General features: G+C 38.0%; 1 protein-coding gene across 1 annotated transcript in view; it reads left to right on the forward strand.

The window, feature by feature from the left end:
* Positions 1-22,737, forward strand: part of LOC122794924 (probable ATP-dependent RNA helicase DDX60) — a 3,096,781-nt gene that overhangs the window by 2,670,426 nt on the left and 403,618 nt on the right. The gene's annotated exons all lie outside the window — the stretch shown is intronic.

A 22,737-nucleotide genomic window follows, 5' to 3' on the forward strand; every position in this document is an offset into this window, starting at 1 on the left:
GATATTATAAATAAAAATTGGAACGTCATTAGAGAAGAATTAACAGTGATTAAAACATTAGGGGAGAAACAACGTATTACGTACAGGAGAGGGCTTAACTTGAAAGCATTACTTGAGAAAAAGACAAGAGTCCCAAATAGTAGGGTTAAAGGTATGTTCAAATGTGGTACTTGCCCTCAGTGCAAACACATATTTGAAGGGACTAGATGTATAATTAATAACAAAACATACATGATTGGTTCAAGATTCAATTGTGATAGCAAAAGTGTGGTTTATGCAGCCTTATGTTGCCACTGTAATGCATATTACATTGGCAAAACTGAAAGGAAACTCAAACAGCGCATGTACGAACATTTTTATGCCATTAACAAGGGGGACATTAAAAACATTTTGGCTAAACACATTTTAGAATACCCAGGACATATTTTTAAATTTTTAGTGTTACAACATCGAGATAATGATATTAGAGGAGGCCCTTGGCAGATTTTACTAGAAATTGATGAGCTTATTTGGCAAATAAAAACAGGGGCGTCCATTCCACCAGGGCTGAATGAAAATCTATCTATTAAATGTGTTTTGAAGTTGCATGCCCTTAAGAGATGATTATTTGACAGGTACTGTTTTATCTAGTATTTATACATAATGGCATATATAATGATGTATTCGTATTTATTCACTATTAATTATTATTACTTATTTATATCTTATTAGATTATTAGGTTTATATTTATATATACATATATATATATATATATATATATATATTCATTTATTAGTAACTACATCGGCGATAGATATTTATACATAATAATTAACTGATTGACTTTTATTATATATTGTTTATTTAAATTTACTAACTAATTTATAGTTAGTTTCATCATTAATTTTGCTATTGCTAGCTTAGTCAACTAGCTATAAGGCTTGATGTCGTTTTTATTTATGGCAACTATTATGGATTTTTTGAATTAATATGTATTGCTGCTTTTTATTTTTAACTAAATTCAACAAGATAAAGGAAATGTGTTCATGTTTGCACATGACTTCAAGTTAAAAACAGTGTATCTTACCAGTATATTACTTGAAGAATGTGCACGAAGGCTTTCCCTTTTAAGAATTAACTGGGTTCACTAATTTAGGTTTTAATTCATTGATTGTTAGATTTTTTTCTGTATAAAGAATGTTAACTGATTTTCACTTTGTTTCAGTCTGATGAAGGTGAGGCACTGATCCATACCGAAAGCGCTTACTAATAAATGCAAGTTTCTTTTATTTTATTGTCAGTTTGCTGGCTCTCATTGCGTTCATCCTCGCCTACTTTTCAGTAGTTTGGTTTCTTGTTTTTCATTAGTAAGCACACTTGCTTGAATGCCAGCAAAGAAGAAACTTGGAGAGCCTGGAAGAAAATCATCTAGAAAAGATGAAGAGAAAACACTGACTGGGAAGAATCCTGCTGCTCTTCAGCAAAACGCGGTTTAAGCTCCAGCTTTGGTGCAAGACATGGCTTCCAGTAATTTAGAAGAAAAGTTAAATCAAAAGTACTGAGATCTGATTAAAATAAACACAACATTGAAGGAGTATATCAACTCAAATAACAAAAGGCTGAAAAAAATGGAAAACTGCAAAAATCAGAGGCAGAAATCAAGAAAAGGCTGGCTTATTGTGACGCCCCTGCACTGGCCCAGTAATCAAGGAGCCTCAGTCCTCACCATTGACAACATTGGGGAACATACGCATTGGAAGGATGACAAGTACACACACAATAAAGTGAAATTTCCCTTAAGAGCACACAGAGACCACAGTCAGTCTGGGGCTGGTTTCTCTCTTTTTATCCAGATCCCCAATAAGATGCCCCACTGGCACAGCTATAGGGTTGAGATCTCAGCCAAGTGGCCAAGCTAAGAACTCCAGCACCCTCTCTGTCCATCCAATGATTCGTGTCCCTGCCCAAGTAGCTGACACACACACTTTGAGATTTGATTGATATGCAAACACACACACACACACACACACACACACACACACACACACACACACACACCTGGGAAAGGGTGGCACAGGTTTACTAGCTATGTCTGCTTTTGCTCAGACTATAAGGAAGTTCCAACTGCCACCAGCCAACTCTTTATTAGCTACTTAAGGCCCTTAACAAGGGGTGTCCAATCCTACTATGTAAGGTTGCTAATAATCCAAATGGTAGTTCTGACCAAGCACCAGGCTATTAGGAGTGGTCTGTATAGTGTCACCAAATACATATGCAAGTACTGTAAGAGCTTAAATATGTCTCACAAATATCAGCCACAAAGATAGGTTTAAATATATTTAATAATAAGTAATAAAAGAACAAAACAATACTCAGTAACAAACACAGTTACTTCAGAATTCAAAATCACAGGAAATATTTTAAAATAACATTGCAAGACAGTTTCAAATAACAGAAAGCATCTAAACTAATCTTTACTATATTCCTATCTGTATCTAAAAGAGATACTATGCCCTGAATCTTACTTACAGACAAAGCAAGGGCAGATGGTGGTGATGATGAGTGGATGTTTCCAGGTCAAAGACAAAATACAAAATGCACAGTCTCTCTCTGAGAGAGTTCCCAAATTAATATCAAACATTACTGCTGTGTCAACTTGGATGACATCACTCTTTGTCATCTGACTTCAGTTCCCAGGCTAAACAGAAACTAAGAGAATTTAACACCTCTGTGTGAGAAATACATATTTTTCAGATCTTTGCAGTTGCTAGAAACATACAACAATAAAACACTTACAAAACAATGCAGAAGGCGCCCTAGTTCTAGACATCCTGTCTCCTTGCTGTATTGAAACTATCTTTTATAGGACAGTCATAAAGCACTTAATTTCAACTTATTTTCTGGAAGTTTTGTAAGTTAATCTTTTGTGTTCCAGCAGGGTATGCTTGCTTACATTCTTGAAGCTCAGTACATAAGATATAGTTCTGTATAAATCATATCAATACTCACAAATGACATAGAATTATTTACAAAATTCCAGATAGCTGGGCCAGCAATGTCACACTTAGTATGAGACTGCACAAGAAGCACCGTTTCAAAAATGGTAAAGTTAGAAGACAGAGCACACGGGGAAACCTGAGATTTTCTGCTGTACCAGTGAAACTGGAGGGAACAGACTGCTTTAATGTTATAAAATCACAAATAAGCAACTGAACTGGTATTCCATAGCACAATTTGTTAACTGAAAGGGCACACCTTGTGTATGCTCCAAACTTGGCCACATGAAAGCAGCCAAGACCCGTATTAGTAAAGATACAGTCACACCAGAAGAAAGAGTTGATCCTTACAAATTAGTGGCAAAAGGGCAGATTACAAATTGGAGACAGTAGAGTGTTTGTGGAAAATGATTGTTCACTGTACACCAGGCAGAAAAGAAGCAAATAAGCAAATTTATCCCACAAATCAGGGAGTGTCGAGAGGAAGGTGTGAGATTCATGCTACTGTACCCAGCTGTCTTCAGAATAGTCTTTCCTTGAGGATCAAAGTCACTTTGTGATGTAGAACAGACTAAGGAGGAAATGCAAAAATGTGTCCAACAAAAATAGAGCCATCAAACAGAAGAGGGCTCTGCTTCTCATTCTTCTAGTAATAAAGAATATAAATTGACTTTGCTAGAGAAAGCTTTTCCAGTGTTTCAAATGAAAATGCTTGGCAGACAGAAGAAAGCACAGGAGTTGTCTAGAAGAATTGTGAGTGCATTAGACTTGAGCTAGAGTCTGGGGTTGGGAGATGGAGATGATCAGGAAGAAGACCAGCAACACTAAAATTAGTGAATAAATGTGAGACTATACAGCATCAGTCATGTTTGTGAAACATGGCTTTATAAGAAAAAGCGGAAGGATTGAACTTTTCTAGACTTTGTTAAACTTGTTAGGGACTGAAAAGCGTATGCCCCATTCCATGTCATTAATGTTTGGAAGGACACTGAATGGAAAGTTGGAAAAAATAAAGAAAAGTTATTGTAAGTAAAACAATTTTTGGTCCTAACAGTATTTGTATGTTACATTTCTTGATATAAATTACGTGTTGTATAGAAAAGCATTTTCAGTTATTATTGATTGTAATAAAGTTACTAAAGTAAAGATACTAAAGCAAACAAATGCCATGTTTTTTTAGTTTTAAAAAATGTAGCCATTAAATTGCAAAAAGAGAAGAATGCCTGGACAAAAGCATGTTTATGTTAATATGCTGTAAAATTAAGTTGTTGAGGTAGGGGATGAGGTATAAATGTCGACAGATTATAATATATGTAGAGGTGATATGCTCTGTCTTACTTTTGCATAGGTGAATGTCTGAATTAAGGCATTTGGCTTAATCTAATACCAATTTTATTGTGTAAGCAAGTAAATTAGAGGACTCTGGTTATAATCAAAAATTTTCCTTTGGTGTATAAATGGTTATTGTAGAGGTTTACAGAGCTGAGTGGTTTCCGGCCCAGAAATTGTAGTTTATTGGCCGTTTGGGCAGTTTTTCCATTTCTTTCAACTTTCTGGTTTAAAACCCCATGTTTATGTTGGTTTGCACTTGTTTAAGCTCCATGGATCCAGTTTTGGCATCCTGCAGACTACAAGAGCAACAGGAAGGAGAAAGAGATACTCTGAGTGCCTCCATTTTGATTTTTTCATAATTTACTGCTCTCTGCACTTGTCTTTTGTCGTTTTTAATTTATCTGCTTTTATTTAAACTGTATTTTCCTTGCTATCTTGTACTGCATTTGAAGTGTTTTGCTACTGTTTTAACTGCTTTTCTGCAAAAAGAAAAAAAAAAAAAGTTCTAAACTTGTTTCCCGCCTTTCCTGTTAACTAGTCTAGTCCAAATACAGATTTGCTGTATCCAGGACTGTTTTGTAAGTTTCTGAGCCCCCCCCCCAAGACATTTCTGTGTTGGAGGGAAGACTTATCAGTGGGAGTGGTAAGCACTAGATAGCCTATCTGCCACAAGGAGTGGTTTCTGGTCCAGAAAGTGTAGTTTATCGGCCGTTTGGACATTTTTTCCATCCCTTTCAACTTTCTGGTTTAAAAGCCTGTGTTTGCACACCATACAGAGGCACTCAGCTGAACTAAACTATTACTGGTGCCAGAAAGTCTGCTCTTCAATTTTCCCCTTAGAATGTGCTTGTTCTTTTACTTCTTGCACTTCAGTTAGCTTAACTGGCTAGCACTTTAACAGGCTTTTGTAGCATTTGTTGTAGCACACTTAGGTGCTATCAGCACTAGTTGTTCCTATGTAGTAACAGCACCAGTACTTATTAATTATGACCACCCCTCCTGGTATGATTATAGGGCAATTTCCTGTGCTTTCTCCTGCTAACCTGGTGCACTTGGGCATTCTGAGACAGAGTGACAACTGTCTAATGTACACAGACAACCCTCTCCTCTTACCTCCCAACACTCATACCTGTGAGACATGCACTTATATCACCAAAATGGAAGCAGTGCACGCTCCAACCAAGATCGGACTAGCTGGTCAACATCTGCAACTCACTACATAGAACACGCAGCCCTCCAAAACACCAACCATCACAACCCACACATAGAAACACAAGCCATACACCCACCTTCATGGAGAGTCTCAATAAAAATTTACCCAAACAACAGAGACCCCGAGACAGAAACGCACTCAACCACCACAACACAACACCAACCCCAGAGCACATAGCTCACCACCACAATATGCCCCTCAACCCAAGCCCTTAAGGCAAAACAATTTGCCCAATGTACTAATCATAGAATAATCAATTGTGAGGCACACTGATGTCCCACTCACTAGGTTAAACAAGGAGAAGGTGACAGTTGTCTATCAGGTGCCAGGATCTGCCACATAACACATGCACTCAGGTCACTCCACAAGTACAGATATGACTCATTGTCCATGTGGGAGTGAATGATCTGAGATGTACCTCCCTGGACTGCATGAAAAGAGATGTGATGGAACTCTCAGATTATGTGGCCAAGGCAGGTATGACCCTAGCCCTGAGCAGTATTCTAACATCACCCAGAATGATACCACAGTACGAGCAGAAAATTATTGACTTTAACAATTGGCTAAGTTTCTGGTGTCATTCTAAGGGGATCCAGTATCTGTCTGCCTGGGATGACATGATTGACAGATCTTGATGCTTTGTCAGAGATGGCCTTTATCTGTCACCCCTGGGTTTTCGGATATGGGCTAAGGCTGTTGCCACACCTATAGTGCCTTTCTTAGGCAGTGTTCCAAAGACCAAAATTCCACCATAACAGCTACAAACAAATGCAATCGGAGTGTTATGCTGCTCAGTGCTTGAAGTCTAAATCTCAAGATGCACTCACTCAAAGCTCTCCTCAAAATGGAGAATGTCAACATCTGTGCTGTAATGGAGACCTGGTTTAAAGAGGCAGAAAGCACCCCTGCGCTACAAGGCTACAACTCATTCCATACCTTTCGGCCCCAGAATATGGCTGAAAGCTCCAAAGGTGGTGGTGTCTCCATATTCTTAAAGGATACACACACCTCTAGACTGGTAGCCCAGCATAATGCATCAGAGATACTTCAGGTACAACTAACACTGGGTAAGACAGCAATACAAATCATTGCCTGCTACAGAACTCCAAACATGTCCCTAGACTCTCACTCCAAGTTCCTAAGGACCCTGGAATCTATCAAGGTCCAACCTAATACTCTCATGCTAGGTGACTTCAACTACTGTTCAATCAACTGGGAAAACTATTCAAGTACCAATGTACAGGCCCAACGCTTTTTGGAATGTATCACTTCCAATACCCTGGAACAGCTCATTCTGACCCCCACTAGAGGAAGCAATATCCTCAACCTGGTTATCACCAACATGGGAGACCATTGCTGCACAGCTATAATAAATTTCTCCCTGGTTAAATCTAACCATAGACTGATCAGCATGGAAATCTCCATCTGACCTACACCCCTCGCTAAGGTGATCACCCTGAAAAACCTCTCTAAAGCCTACTTTGGACTCCTAAAAACAGAGGTGGCTAACTTCTCAGCACCCATGCCAATGGAAAATAGCTGCATTACTGCCGAATCATACACCAATGCAGTGTACGAGCATGTACACAAGTGCATGGACCTTGCCATGCCACATAGAACTAAGGTGCTCTCCTCCAAAAAAAGGAAGCCAACCTGGTGGTCCCCAGCCATCAATAAACTCTACAACTGAAGGAAGAAACTGCTGCAGAAAAAAATGAAGTCACAAGACTGGAAAACCTCCCTTATCAGTCTCAACAAAAAAGCTGAGATCCCTTATCAAGTCCTTTAAAGCCAGCTATGAGGGCAGAATTGTGGCTGACACCAAAAACAACCACAAAGCCTTCTATAGCTATATCAGAAACCTCAAAGGCAATACCCAGATTTGCTCTGAGTTATTGCACAATGCACCTCCTATACTGAGCCAACAGATATAGCCAACATACTGGCCGACCGATTCATTGCCAACTTTACCCTTTTCTCCCACACCAGGCCCTATCATAATACCAGAAGAAAGCCTGTTACCCACCATTTTTGTGGCACAGTTAAAAGCTGCATTGTCCAAAGCCAAGAATACAGCATCCATGGGACCCGATAATATCCTTGGCTGCATCCTACATGAGCTACAAAATGAACTGGCACCACATATGTGTGCCCTGTTCAATCACAGCCTTACCTCAGGCAATGTCTCTAATGAAAAGTGCACTGCTACAGTCATCCCGCTCCATAATGGGGGGAGACAGACCCTGGGAACTATCACCCCATTAACCTGACAAGTCTGGTATGCAAAGCTATGGAGCGCATCATCATCATCATGGGCCTGCTTAAAAAAGATATAGGCAATCTCCAAACTCTTGACCACAAGTCAGTCACCAAGGCTGTGGATGAGGGTAAGGAGTGCATACAGCCTATCGCGACCTGGCCAAGGCCTTTGATACCATTCCCCACTCAGGTATCATTGCTAAACTCACCAAGCTAGGCATCAATCCTTACATCACTAGGGTTGCAAATTGGCTCACAGACAGGACCCACAGAGTGACAGTTGCAGATTCCAAGTGAGACTGTTGACCAGTCATGAGTGGAGTCCCACAGGGCTCGGTCTTGGGCTCTCTCTTGTTTGGCATCTGCTTCTCTGAAGTCCAAGCCAACACAGAAGGACTCTGGCATAACAAGTTTGCTGATAACTACAAGCTAGGAGTCATTATCAACTCCCCAAGTGATGCAGATATCCTACAATAGGGATCTCTGAGACCAGTGACCGGTGTCAGAACAATGGCCTGAAGCTTAACAACCAAAAAATGCTTTATCATCCCCTTTGGAAAAAAAAAAACAGTTCCCATGAATTACCATGTTGATGGAAGCCCACTGAACACTGACGGAGCCATAAGAGATCTGGGCACCCAGGTCGACAGCCACCTCACCTTCGACCACCACATTGCCACTGTGGTCAGAATGTCCTACGTGGCACATCTTATAACCAAAGGTTTCGCATCCAGGAAGAAAGAGGTCATTGTCCCTCTCTGTTCATCCCTCATTAGACCACTCATCGAATATAACACCTCATTTGGCATATACGTGACCAGACACCTACAACAGCTGGAGAGGCCACAAAAGTACCTCACAAAAAGGATCCTAGGCATTAAACATATGTCCTACATGGACAGACTCAAGAAACTTCAGCTGTTCTCAGTCTCTTATCGTCTACTTAGAAGTGATCTCTGCTTGACTTACAAAGCCGTGTCCGACCCAGCCCTACTTGAAATGCTCTGCCTAAAGAAATCCCAATCCCCCCATGCCACATGCTCCAGAGATCACAGCCTCATTACCACAATTAACAGAATATGCTGGAGGGACACGTTCATCTCCGAAAGCCTGCCCATACTCTGGAATAAGCTTTCCATTCATGTTAAACAGAGCACCTCGCTGTCCCTCTTCAAGAGTATTCTTGACGAGTAGATGGGTAACAAAGTTCACTCCAGGGATCACTCCAGTTGCCCTACTGAATAGTGGCACTGTGAACTAACATCGGGTAGCACGGTGCCTGGGCAATTTTTTTGGGCTAGGCTTATAAAGGATACAGGACCATTAGCCTAGTACACACCTATGAACCTATGTACAGTTGGTACTTGTGTTTCCATGGAGACAAGCTGACTACAGAAGGAAGCAATAAAAGGCAGAATAGTTTTTAAGGCTAAACGTTAATGTTTTCTGAAAGTATATAAGCTGTTAATCGTATCTGGGGAAGGGAGTGAAGATAAGACAAGAGCAGACAGCAATTATTGTAATTAGGAGCACAGGCTGTAACATCCATCATAGCATTGATTATCTTAATGGTAGGTTAAGTTATGCCTGTGCATGTAGCTCTCAGTTTGGGACAGTTGTTCCTATCAAGAGTTTTAAATTTAATTATTTCAAAATGTACATAATTTTGTGTTTATTTTAAGTTAATAGGTTCTGGGGGTATTCTGGGGTGTGTTTGTTTGTTTGTATGTTTGTTTTTGAGGGTTTTCAATAAAACAAACAGTCTTATAAAATGTGACATAAGTTCAAATGGAGATGACAAGAAGCAACTATATAAGAGATCAACCTGCCAAACATTATTGGGTGCATGTAACACAAAAGGTAGAAACAGACATTTAATAAAGCTGTCATATATATAATAGGTGGGAATAATAATGTCTTATCATAATGGCTGTACTAAATATAGTATTTTAGAACAGCCTCACAGGTATATTCAGAAGGGCTTACAAAGGTTAAATTGTTGCAGAATAAGGGGAATCTCACAGAACAAGAAAATTCGTAACTGCAGAGTGTTAAAGAAAATAAGGAAGTATCTGGATAATATGCATGATTTTACAAATATTATTGTTAAGCAACTGTTTTCTGAAAAAAACTCCAGAGCACTAAAACTTTTGGCACAACGACTTAGGCAACAGAAAATTGAAAGGGTTGTTGCCAAACGTAAGGATCCTGTAACAAGAAAAATAAACTGAGATGCTATACAAATATTAAGAGATATTTCAGAAATTTTATGAAAATTTGTATAAAGCTGAGAAGTGGGGAAAGGAAGAAAAAATGGAAATATTTATGGCAGACTTAAATATACCAAGATTAGTGGTGGATGAGGTTCAACAGTTAGCAGTTAAGATAGGAGTAGCTGAGATAAAAATGATGATGCATAACCAATCTGCAGGTAAGTCTCCAAGAATACATGGTATTCTGGTTGACGTTTGGTAGCTACAATGGAAGTAGTGATAAAGATCTGGAAGGTTTTGTTTAATACTATTTTAAAAGGAGAGAAAGTATCAACATCCAGGAAAAAAAAGCCTTGGTGGCTGTATTACCTAAAGATGGTAGAGACTCTTTCAGATCCATCTTGATATAGATCCATTTCAATTTTAAACCATGATTATTGTGTCTATGTCTATGATGCTAGATGTTCTTTTGGGGAGGGAAGACATACATTTGATAACATTAGTAGAACAGTGGTGATCCAGAGGGAAGCAGAATATAAGAAAATACCCCTGTTGTTGGTGAATTTTGATAGAGAGAAAGCATTCCACAGAGTATGCTGGGATTTTATGAGTAGGGCATTGAAAGCATTTGCATTTCCTGATACAAAAATAAGGTTAATTAGGAGGATATGTGAGGGATCAGCGGCAAATACCAAAGTGGGAAAGTACCTCTCAAATATGTTGTGCCTAAACAGACAATACAGGCAGGGGTGTCCTATTTCCCCTTGTTATCTGCATTATATTTAAAACCATTGACAGAGAAAATAAGGGACTTAGAATTTCAAGGATATAATTGGCATGGTATTCAAGAAAAGTTGGTTTTATTTGAAAATGTTATTATTTTGTACCTGATCAAACCAGAAAAAGGCATCTCATGGTTTTGGAACATTTTGAGACAATTCTGTTTTTTTCAGGATATAAAATTAATGAATCTAAAACAAAGGCTATAGCTATAAACTATATACCCATATGTGAATTGGTTCAGTATATCCATATTTATGGGGGCCTGATAAAATTAAAAATTTAGGGATTTGGGTTAAAAAGGATTCTGTTATGGCTGCTGACGACATGTGGGAAGATACTAAACAAAAATAACATAAAAACAGTGAAACTGAAAGCTGTTGCTTGTAGATATGGATAGCAAGATACAAGTAGTGACAATGTTTTTAGTCTCTTTAGATTTATACACAGATCACATGTATTTTTATCAACCAACAGAGAAGTTCTGGATAGTTATTGATAAGGAGTTGAAGGATGTTATCTGGGAGGGGAAGAGGGCAAGAGGCAAATGGGAAAAGTTTGTCTTTCCATTAGAACAAGGAGGGTTAGGATTACCTAATTTGAAGGGATATTTTAAAGCCACACAGTTAATGTTCTTATTCATAACACAAGCAGAAAGCTACAATTCAAAGTGGGAAGGGATGATGATGAAGTTGGGCCGTGAATTCAATAAATAAGGGAATAGTGGGATTTTGGACACAGAACCTTAAGCAGGATAACAGCCATACAGAATGTTATATTCATAATGTAGCAGAAAGTAGTCTAAGAACTAAGCCAACATGGGAATAGAGCAAAGAGATTCTACAGATAAGGATGACTGCAATTAGGGGTACAGGGAACAGGCAAGAGGGGTGGAATTTACTGGAGAAAGCTGGGAAGGAACCAAGATATTGGGAATAAATAATTAGAGAGGGAAAGGTAACAGAATAGGAAGAGACCAAGAAGATAATTGGACTGCAGACTAGAGATTGCCTTCCCTATCATGGATTGCTATTAGAATATAGGCAAAGAGAAAGGGATAGGGGAATCCTAAGTGAGAGACCTGATCTGGTTGAATTTTTAGCTGAATCTGCTGTTCTATATAAATCTAGAAGATTTAGGATTTTTGCCCAGAAGTGTTTGTATAGGTACTTTTATACTCCAAGCAGACTCCAAAGAATTTTTCCTCAGGTAGATGGGACATGTTTGAGGTGTAATGGGGAAGAAAGATGCACTTGGGAGTTTATATTCTTGGTGATTTTTAAAAATTCCCAACAGATTACTCTGTCAAGAATAATGGCAACCAAATGAGTGTAACTAAAGAAATTATTTTTTTGATCTGGGATACAAGGGTCTGAATTGTCTAGACATAGTCAGGCCTTGTTAAGTTTAATTCTGGTGGCTGCCAAAGAAGCAATTACTAGAAAATGGAAATCAAAATCTAAACTAACCATACCTGAAGTAGTGAACATTGTAACAGAGATAAAAGAAAAGGAAGTGGGATCTTTAAAAAAGGGTAGGATTAAATTGCTTAAAAATGGAAATTGTGGAAACAATACATGCAGAAAAATGTTTTGGAGGAGGAATAAGGTTTATGAGAAGGCAGGAATTAAACAATTTATGTAATGTTGGTTTGATCATATTGTATAGAACAATAGATGTGATGTATAACATTTGTAAATTTGAAATTGTTAATATGGTTTGATTAATTTTATAGAAATGTGAGTTTGCTTGTGTCACGAGTGATAATTCAATAAAGGTGTTTTTAAAAAAGGGTATGTATATTAAAACATTTTAGTAGAGTATTTGCTCTTTCATCTTGTTACCCTGTTGATTTGACTGCTAACATCAATTTGGCAAAAGCTGTTGTATTTTCATCAAACTGAGCATTTTCTTCTGCATACAAGAAAAAAAGGCCATTAGTTAAGATAGCTTTTCAACTGAGCAATTGAAGGCAGTTATATTTCATTCAGATGAGCAGTACATATACTGCTAAAAATCACTGAATACCTTCACATTGTCACAGTGTTTCTGCATTTTCTTTCCACCTGTGTCATTCTTTGTATTGTTGTTGTATCTTTCAGCTTTTCCCGGTTAGGGGTCACCACAGTGGAACTTCGGTCCGCTAATGATTGGCAGTCGATTTTTATGTGCCGAGTTGCCAGCTGTGACGCACAACCTTCAACGAAAGTACGCCCTTTCATGCATGTCTCCACACAGAAGACGCTCTAGCTGAGAATCGAACAGGACAACGTCTTATTGTTAGGTGACAACGCTACCGCAGCACCACAGAAAAAGCTTCTGATACCTGGAAATGTGTTCTTGAAAATTTGCTTATCGGTAATCACTGCTTGATGATTCTGATGAGTAAATAAACCATAAATATGCACAGAGGCTTGCCTGTATAGAAGATATTACCATTTTGTGTATGTGTTTGCATCTTCACTATCAGAAAGAATTACTGAAAATTTGTTTAAGGATTTAAAAATGGTAGTGGCTTCCAATACAGTTGAACACTGATGAACAGGTTGATTAGAGCTTGCCCAGTGTGGAAACTGAAACTTTGAGAAAAAAAGACATGAAAAGTCATCAGTTTGTTTAAAAATCAGTTACTGGTTAGTAATTACACTGCCTGAAAGTCAACAAGGAAGACATTTAGAGAAGATAAGAGAAAATCAACCAGAAAAGGATAAGAAAAGATAAGAAAAGCTGTGGCTGGGAAGAATCTTACAGTTGTTGGGCAAAAACAATTCAGGTTTCAGCTTTAATGTAAGCTGATTGCTTCCAGTAATTTAGAAGAAAAGTAAATCAAATGCACTTGGATGCATTTAAAATAAATGAAACTCTTAAGGAATATATAATGTTAAATAACAAAAGGCTGGAAAAATAGAAAAACCTTTAACTAGTTATTGATGTAAACTGATAAAACTGTACAAATCAGATGAAGTAAAGAAAAGGTTGGCTGAGTATGATGTTTCACAAGAAAAGCTTTTCCAAAAAATAGTAGAATTAAAAAATAGAGTATACAAATAAAACCAGAGATTTTCTACTGTGCCAAAGAAACTGGAAGGAAAAGACTGCATTATATTTATAAAAGTACAGATTAGCAAATGTGATGGTGTTCTACAACAGAATTTGTTAACTAAGAGGGCAGATTATGTTTATGCTCCAAATATGGCCATGAGAAAGCAACCATACTGCAGCATACTTATATAAGCATGTACCATACACCAAGCATAACACATTACTTCCCCTTTCCCCAACATTTGGTTGTTGAAGTTGTTGGCATGATACTGCATGCTGCTCTGTGCCCACAGTGAATTTGCAATAGCCATATGTATCTGTAGCTGAATTTTACTTCAGGTATGTGTCCCCATCCAAATTTTCCGCAGGGAATTGTCTCACCAGCTAGGTCCTTGGACCCTAGATTGAATTTCACACTCAATAGAAAATTCCTGAGGTTTCCAGTTCAAGGGAAGAGCTGTCAGTTTCTGAGTTTTTGAGCTAATGTCCACTGGTCTACTTTAGTTCAGCGAACGATCAGTTGATCAAACGCTGTTAGTTTGAACACTAAGTGTCGAACCGGCAAAATAGCGAATGGCCGGAACAGCGATTTTTTTCCCAGGGAAAGAAATCACTGGGCCGGCCGTCTGGGTTGTGCCATATCCTCCACTGTAGTGCAATCTTGGAGTTGGTATATTTAAGTAGGGGGTGTGGAGGGGGCACAGCCCCCCTTTTTATTTAGTGTTTAGTGTTGTTTTTTTTTGTTTTGTTTTGTTTTTTTTTTTTCTGGGAACAGCAATTTCTTTCCCTGGGAAAAAAATTGCTGTTCTGGTTGTTCACTGTTTTGAGTATTCAAGATTTAGGGGTCGATATAACAACGTTCAATCAGCTGATCAGTCGTTGTTATAATATAAACCCATGTCTACACCATGTGTAATTTCCAGGTTTCTTATTCCTGTTGCAGCTTATCTTTTATGGATAGCAATTCATCTTCCCTTATCTGGATGTCTTTTTGTCCGACATTACCAGTAATGAATCTGGCAATGATACATTAATGTTTGCCATCTAGACTTGCCAGTGGCTTCCAGCTTAGCAGAAAACGTCTTAAAAAATTGTCATCCTTTGAGAAGGCCCATCAGTTCTTCACCCTCATGTGATATGTATTGCCCAAACCTAAAGTGGAAACACCATGGAAATGTTCAGTATCTGCAAACACAGAGAAACAAGTTGTTCTTATGTGTTGGACTATGAGTTGATTGTTTCTTCCAGCCTAATATAAGATGAAATATGACGAGACCCTAGAAGGGGGTAGAGTTCTTCTCATAAAAAAACAGAAGATGTATGAGAATCATAATATTGGAAGAAACAAGATGCTGCTGCTTGTGCAAGATACAGTATAGTTTAGAAGGACACCATAAAAGGATTTTTTTCCAGCCTAGTATAAGGAAGAAATATGATCTGAGGCTAGAATAGCTAGAGCAGTTCTCATTTTATACCATAAGACATAATACTGATGCAGAAGATCCTGTCAGGTAGACGTAAAGTGATCATTCTGAGCAGGAAGGACACAAGGGAAGGGAGAAGAGAAAGGCAGCAGACTGTAATGGCTAGCTACTTCCTACATCTCCCAAAGTATTTTTTTCACAAATAGGATTGCATACCCATTGGAACTGGCTACTGGAATGGGCAGAGGAGAGGAAATACACAAAGGCATTCACAAGGGCAGGGAACAAGTGGATGAAGGTAAGTGGGATGGTAGGAATGAAGAAAATGTGGAATATTAAGGCACTTCAAAAGGCAGACTACATAGGGTTATTTCTTCTTCTTCTGCAATCAAGCTAATGTAAGGTACTGTAAGTAGTATAATATTCCTGAAGTATCCAACATCATCATAGACTATATTTGTCATTTCAGGGCTCTGAAATATAAATAGTAGCTACTTCAGCAGGACATTCAGGACACACCCCTTCTTTGGAGCACTCCTCAAGTAGATTTCTTTTCATTAACAGAAAGAAATCAAATACAAGTCTTCAGCCAGTCTTGAGGCATCTGCTTAGATGAATGGAGGTTTGTCTATGGCTGCTCTTCTCTTTCATTCATTCAAACGTTTTGGCTCAGAGGATCATTTTCAGGTGATCCTTGTTGACTCACATTTGGCAGTACCAGCTTTGGACCCCAGTTCTTCAAGAACCATTTTATCCCTATCTACCAACCATCCACTTTCAATGACCCAGCAGTTGTTTGCCCAACAGCAACTGAATGTCCTTGATTCCAAAATTCCTAAAGCTTCTTGCATGTCTTTTCCACAAAATAGTCATGGCATGGCTGAATATGAAGTCTTGGATAAGGTTTACAAGGTCCTCACAACAGCAAGGAAGCCTTCTTGTACTTGAGCCATTTACAATGCTAAATAGAAATAGCTTTCCATATGAGAGGGATATGAAGGATGAGCCCTTTTTATATGAGCTGAACTTGAGTTGGAAGTGCTTTTTGCTCCTACTCCATGCAGTGCTGCTGTATTCTTCTGTAAGGATTTATCTATTAGCTAGTTCTACTTTCCATGTGTATGTGGCTAGGCATCCTGTACTCTCCATGATCACTTGTGTAGTGTTCTTATTTTCCTTTTCACAATCTTGTCCAGGAGAAAGTATTTGCAGTGACTGAATTTTCTTGAGGATCTTTTTGGATTTTTGGTTCATTCAAATCCTTCTATAAAAATGCATTACCCTCTTTGCTATGTCAGTTTTGTTAAAACACTGATGTTGTCTTCACTAGCTCCTGTGGCAATCTGTAATTAAAATGTCCTCTCTTGGAAGATGTTATACTTGGTAACCAATACTTCTCCAAGAATTCTAGTTTCAGCTTTTACAGCCTGGAGAACATTTTCACTCATTTGTTTCTGAATTCACTTTTAATTTCTTATTCATCTTCTGGCATACTTTCTTCCCAAGTCAAACCTGAGACAATTTATCTAACAGGCTGAATATGTGAGAGCTTTTAATTATGTTCTCCTGAAAAAAAATTAAATTAGGAAATGAAATGTGTTTATTTGGTCACAGGTAGACAAATTAGCACTATCTGTAAGCAAGCAGCTCCTTCACGGCTGAGTCATTCCTTCCCAATGTGTAATCTAGGTTATACAACCATTACCCGGGCCTTTTAAAGCTCATTCTGTGATCACAGTTTCAGCTTTGGCTGCCTGCTTTTGGGATTATTCGGTTTAGAGCATATGTGCTGCTTTGTCTTTGACTACCACAAATATGTTTTTTGCTACAGCCTGGACCTCCAGTCCATGGACAGAGCTGAAATGGGCAGGCGATTTATTTTTTTAATTACTATCTTTTTAATTATTTTAATGTCATTTTAGACATACAGATAATGAACCTTTACCTTTATTAATTTATGAACATTAAGAGTTAGAAAAGGTAATAAACCACATATATCTATTAATTATTCAAATATAACAAGGTTTATAAAGAAACTAACATTGAAAATAATAGACGTTTTCATGTGAGTAATAGTCCAATCAAAACAAACCCTAACTATAGTGAAAAACAATTTTGATCTGAAAACATTGAATTAACAAGAGTATCAAGTAAAGGTAAAAATGCTAGAGCTGTTATTTGGAATAACAGCTTCCAAGATAATTGTTTGCTAACAACTTTTTTCTAAATTTCTCTTATAAATTGTAGGCTCTTATCTTTAGTCAGCCTCACCCTTTTGTCTACCTGAAATTTAAATAAAGATCTCATTACCATTTCTGCAGTGAATTGTCTTGGTAAGATAAGAAGGTTCCATGGCTATTTTATGGGCGTTCTGAGAGTCCTGCAGACAGATTGGCATGGTCATTTTTGACAAAGCCTGTTGTCCTGCCACTTGTAGATGAAAAAGTGCTAAAGTTAAGGAGATATTTCTCTCCACTGTAAGGGCTATCCTTCCATATCGCCAATGATTATAGAGTCCCATTGATTAGATGTGGACTGAGAGACTAGAACTGTTTTTTTGTGTCAACATTCATCTGCTGACAGGAGGTGATATCTATAATGAACTCCCTAATGATTCATTGTCCTTGATGATCTGCAGTAGGGGTAGGTGCTCAGTGATACATAGTTCTTCCTTAAGCATAGGACTCCCGGAATAAACCTGCATACATAATTTAGTACAGTGATTATCCTCCCTCTGGAGAAGGAAATGGAATATTTGTAGATCTGAATACAATAGTAACTAGCACTTAATAAGATGATGAGGATGCCAGTACAAAAAGTCAAGTATGATCTCACAATCCACATGATTTAATCAGTGTCCACAGGAAAGATAATACAGGTCTCATTGTTGGTATCTAAGTACAGTAAACTCTCAGTTAATCGGAACTCAAGCAACTAGAAAAAAAAATTGAAGAAATACAGTGCACTTTTCATGTGTTGCACTTTGACACCCACCCCGCCCCTCCCAAAAAAAAACATACCTTACATTTTTTGAGTTTTAGAGTATTAGAAAGGAAGATAGGGATAAATTCCCTCTCTCCCCAACCTAAGAACAAGTCAAACCAAACAAAAAATAGTGTAGGGTACAGTATTAGTTAGGCCTGTTTTTAGTAGTAACTCTCAAGCAACCAGAAACCCAGTTATCTGGCATCTACCAATCCCCATGGCTGCCGGTTAACCGAGAGTTTACTGTATTTGAAAGTAGGGGGGGGGTTTGGAAGGATATGGTTCTAATTGCTGTGATGATGAAGGTGCATCAGTTTTCTGAGAGAACTTCTAAAGCAGTATGAATTTGTTAATACACTTCCTCATAGGTTCATAGGTAAGTGCTAGGCTAGCTGCCCTTGTAGGCCATTTTAAGCCTAGCTAATTTCCCCTTTTGTGCTCAAAATAACCTATTCCATTTGGTTAAAGATTGGCTTTACCCATTCCATAGTTGATAATTATACATCGCCCCTAGTGAGAATAACTGGGATCATACTGTAGATAATTTGAAGGGACTTGTGCATGGGATGAAACATTTAGGACTGCATCTGTCCATTGGTAGTACAGGGGGCAGTCCTGGTGTTCATTTTCTGTTTTCCATCCATAGTTCTAAGTTGCACTTCAAACTGGATTGCGATGAATTTTGTTTTATGTGGATGGCGAGTCTATTCCACAGCAGTGGTGTCCTCTGCGAAATATACCTGTCCCTCTAAACTACTCTGTTGACATTGCAGAAAAGATTTAGATCCCTAAACCAAGTATTTCTGATGCCATTCAACTTCCTGATGTGTAGTAGATCCATCAGTAATGGGTCAAAGGATGCCTTGTATGCCAGACACAAGTCACCTTTTAGCAGTCTATAGGATACCAAGTATAGTGACAGGGCTTTTAGCCAATCCATGTAGAACATGTCATTTAGGGTTTGTATCCTTTTAGTAAGGTATCTCTTTGGGCATTCCAGTTGTATGTGTCTGGGCAGATACCTGCTACAGGGAATATTATATTCAATGACTGGCCTAATGAGGCCTGAGTATAGTGAAACAATGACATCCCTAGGTCTAGGTATAATCCCTTTGTTTATAAGCGATTTATGCATCACTTTCTTTTTTAACAAGAATCCACTTTAATTAAATTATCACATATGACATAGGCAATCATACATTTATATAAATGAAACAAAACCATATTGACAATAATTTTAGTTGCAAACATTGTATATCACCAATTATGTTGACATAATTGTAGTTGCAAACATTATACATCACTTATAATCCATCCAATCATTATCAGTCAAACATTACATAACTTATTCAGATTCTGCCTTCTTTTAATCCTTGTTCCTCCTCTGCATGTATTGTTCTCACAATTCACATTTTTCCTATGTAATTCACTCCTACCCTTTTCTAAAGATCCCAATACCAGTTGTTTTATCTGTGTTACTACATTTGCTGCTTCTAGTAAAGTTAGTGTAGACTTTAATTTCCATTTTCTGTTAATTGCTTTTTTGCAGCTACCATAATTAGACTCAACAAGGCAGTACTGTGTCTAAGGAATACCAATTCTGTATCATAACTCAATAAAGTCATGTCTTTAGTTAAACCAATTTTCTCACCCAGTATCTCTGATAGAGAAATCTGCAGGGAATCTTTAAAGTGTGCCAACTCATTACACTCCCAGAAAATATGTTTCCCAGTTACCTCTTTCTTCCCCATCACACCTCCATCATTTGCTGTTTACCTGAGGAAAATTTCTTTGGAGTCTACTTGGGGTATAAAAATATCTATATACACACTTCCAAGCAAAGATCCTAAATCTTTTTACTTTGTTGCATATTTGGAGACGTACATATATCCCCCATTGTTTTTTGTGAATTGCTTATACAGTCTCTCTTCCCAATCCTTTCTAACCTCCTGTGATTAATTCATATAGTTATCGTGCAATATTTTGCATGCTCTACTAATTATTCCTTTTTAAATGGCAGCTTCTGTTCTAGATTCTACTAAAAGTTCTACCAGTGCTGGTCTTTCTCTTAGGATCCCCCTGTTTCTTTCTCTGTGCCTATACTTTGATAGCAATCCTTGATAGGGAAGGCAAGCTCTAACCCACAATCCAAATAAATTCTTAGCCTCTTCCTATTCTATTACCTTTCCCTGTGTAATTATTCCCAATACATTGGTTCTTTTACCAGGTTTCTCCAATAAATTCCAGTTTCCTCTTGCCTGTTGATGGCATCCCTAATTGCAGTCCTCTCCTTTCTCCATTCCTGTGTTAGCTTAGCTCTTAGAATATTTTCTGCTATTTTATAAATATAATTTTCTGCATGGTTATTGGTTTTCTCCTAAAGGAACTGCATCCAAAATCAAAGTCTCTCCTTGTTTCTTGAGCTTCCCCTCTGTTTCATCATCATCCCTTTCCACTTGAATTATAGGTTTCTGTCTGTGCTATTTATAGGTGCCTTAACTGTGTAGCTCTGAAACACCCCTTCAAATCAGGTAATCCCAAATTGCCTTGTTCAATTGGAAGAATCAGCTCATCCCACTTAACTCTTGCTGTCTTCCCCTCCCAGATAAAATCCTTCAGCTTTTTAATTGCTGTCGACAACTTCTCCTGATTGATAAAAATATGCCTGACCTATGTATAAAACTAAAGGGACTAAAAACATTTTGACTGCTTGTATCTTGCTATCCATATCCGTATAACAGAGCTTCCATTTTTTCAGCTTTTGTATTATTTTTTTAGTCTCTTCCCACATATCCTAAGCTGCCACACCAGAATCCTTTTTAATCCATACTCCTAAGTACTTCATTTTAACGTCCATATAAATATGGATACTGTTGAACCAGTTCTTGTGTGGGTACATAATTTACAGCTAGTGCCTTTGTTTTAGCTTCATTAATTTTGTATCCTGAAAATATTTGAAACTGCCTCAAAGTGTTCCACAACACTGAAATGCCCTTTTCTGGTTTTATCAGGTATAAAATAATATCATCTTCAAACAGAGCCAGCTTTTCTTGACTGCCATGCCAATTATATCCTTGAATGTCTGAGTCTCTTATTTTCTTTGCCAATGGTTATAAATTTAGTGCAAATAACAAAAAGGAAAGAGGACACCCCTGCCTGGTTCCTGTGCTCAAGTAGAAGTTATCAGAGAAGAACCAACATACTTTAATTTCCGCTTCCGTTCCGTCATATATCCTCCTAATCAACCTTTTAATTGTAACAGGGAATGCAAAGGCTTCCATTGTTCTGCTCATAAACTCCCAGCTAACGCTGTCAAATGTTTTCTCTGCATCAAGCCCACCATCAACAGTGGTATTTGCTTACATTCATATTCCCTCTGGATCATCAGTGTTCTGTTAATGTTGTCAAATGTTTGCCTCAAAACCGGGTCTATATCACTTTGTCGAAGGTTCATTTCCACAAACCTTCATTCATCGACCCTAATACAGTGAACGTTCACATCAACAAATGTTCACTTCAATGAGCAACTTACCCAGGGAAAGGAATGAGTTGGCCTTCATAAGAAATTTGCCATTTTCCCCACTGTAGTGCAATCTCGGAGTTGGTGTGTGTATATATATATATATATATATATATATATATATATATGTGTGTGTGTGTGTGTGTGTGTGTGTGTGTGTGTGTATATATATATATATATGTGTGTGTGTGTGTGTGTGTGTGTGTGAATATATATATATATATATATATATATATATATATATATATGGGTCTATATTATATCATCGAATGCTTAAAAAAGCGAATGCTGATTGACTGACCTGATTTAAGCGAAAGCTTACAATCTCGAACTGTCAGATCAGCGATTTTTTTCCCAGGGAAAGAAATCGCTGATCCAAAACACATACACATAACACAAGTACACCAAACAAACAGAAATCCACACACATACACCTAAAATCTGATACCTAACCGTACACTAAACTATGCACACACCACTAACTACCCACTTATCTTAACTCAAACCCTAACCCTAAGGTGCGTCACTATCACACACTCACCTCACCCGCTCCCTAACCCTAACTCACTTAAATCCGCCCTAACCCTCATGTCCACTCAATCGCACACACACCAAACCCGAGCCCTAACCCTAACACTCACATCCACACAATCGCACACTTACCTGAATCCGACCGGTAACTTTCCACCATAACACTGAAAATACTGAAGCAACAGAAACGGACAACAAAATTCGTTCCCTAGGAAAAAAGTTGAGTTTCTGCTGCTTCGATATTTTGCAGTTTCGTGAAAATAAGTTCGATCAATCAGCGTTCGCTTTTTTAAGCGTTCGAGGATATAATATAGACCCTAGATGTATATATATATATATATATATATATATATATATATATATATATATATATAGTTGGGGGGTGCAGGGTGAACCCCCCCCCCCCCCATTGGTGGGCTTGAAATTCTGTGCTTTGTGTGACATTCAGAATGCTGGGCAACT

This window comes from Protopterus annectens, chromosome 2.part1 (assembly GCF_019279795.1).
Source record: "Protopterus annectens isolate FY-2018-M chromosome 2.part1, PAN1.0, whole genome shotgun sequence".
In the NCBI taxonomy this organism is placed as follows: domain Eukaryota; kingdom Metazoa; phylum Chordata; order Ceratodontiformes; family Protopteridae; genus Protopterus; species Protopterus annectens.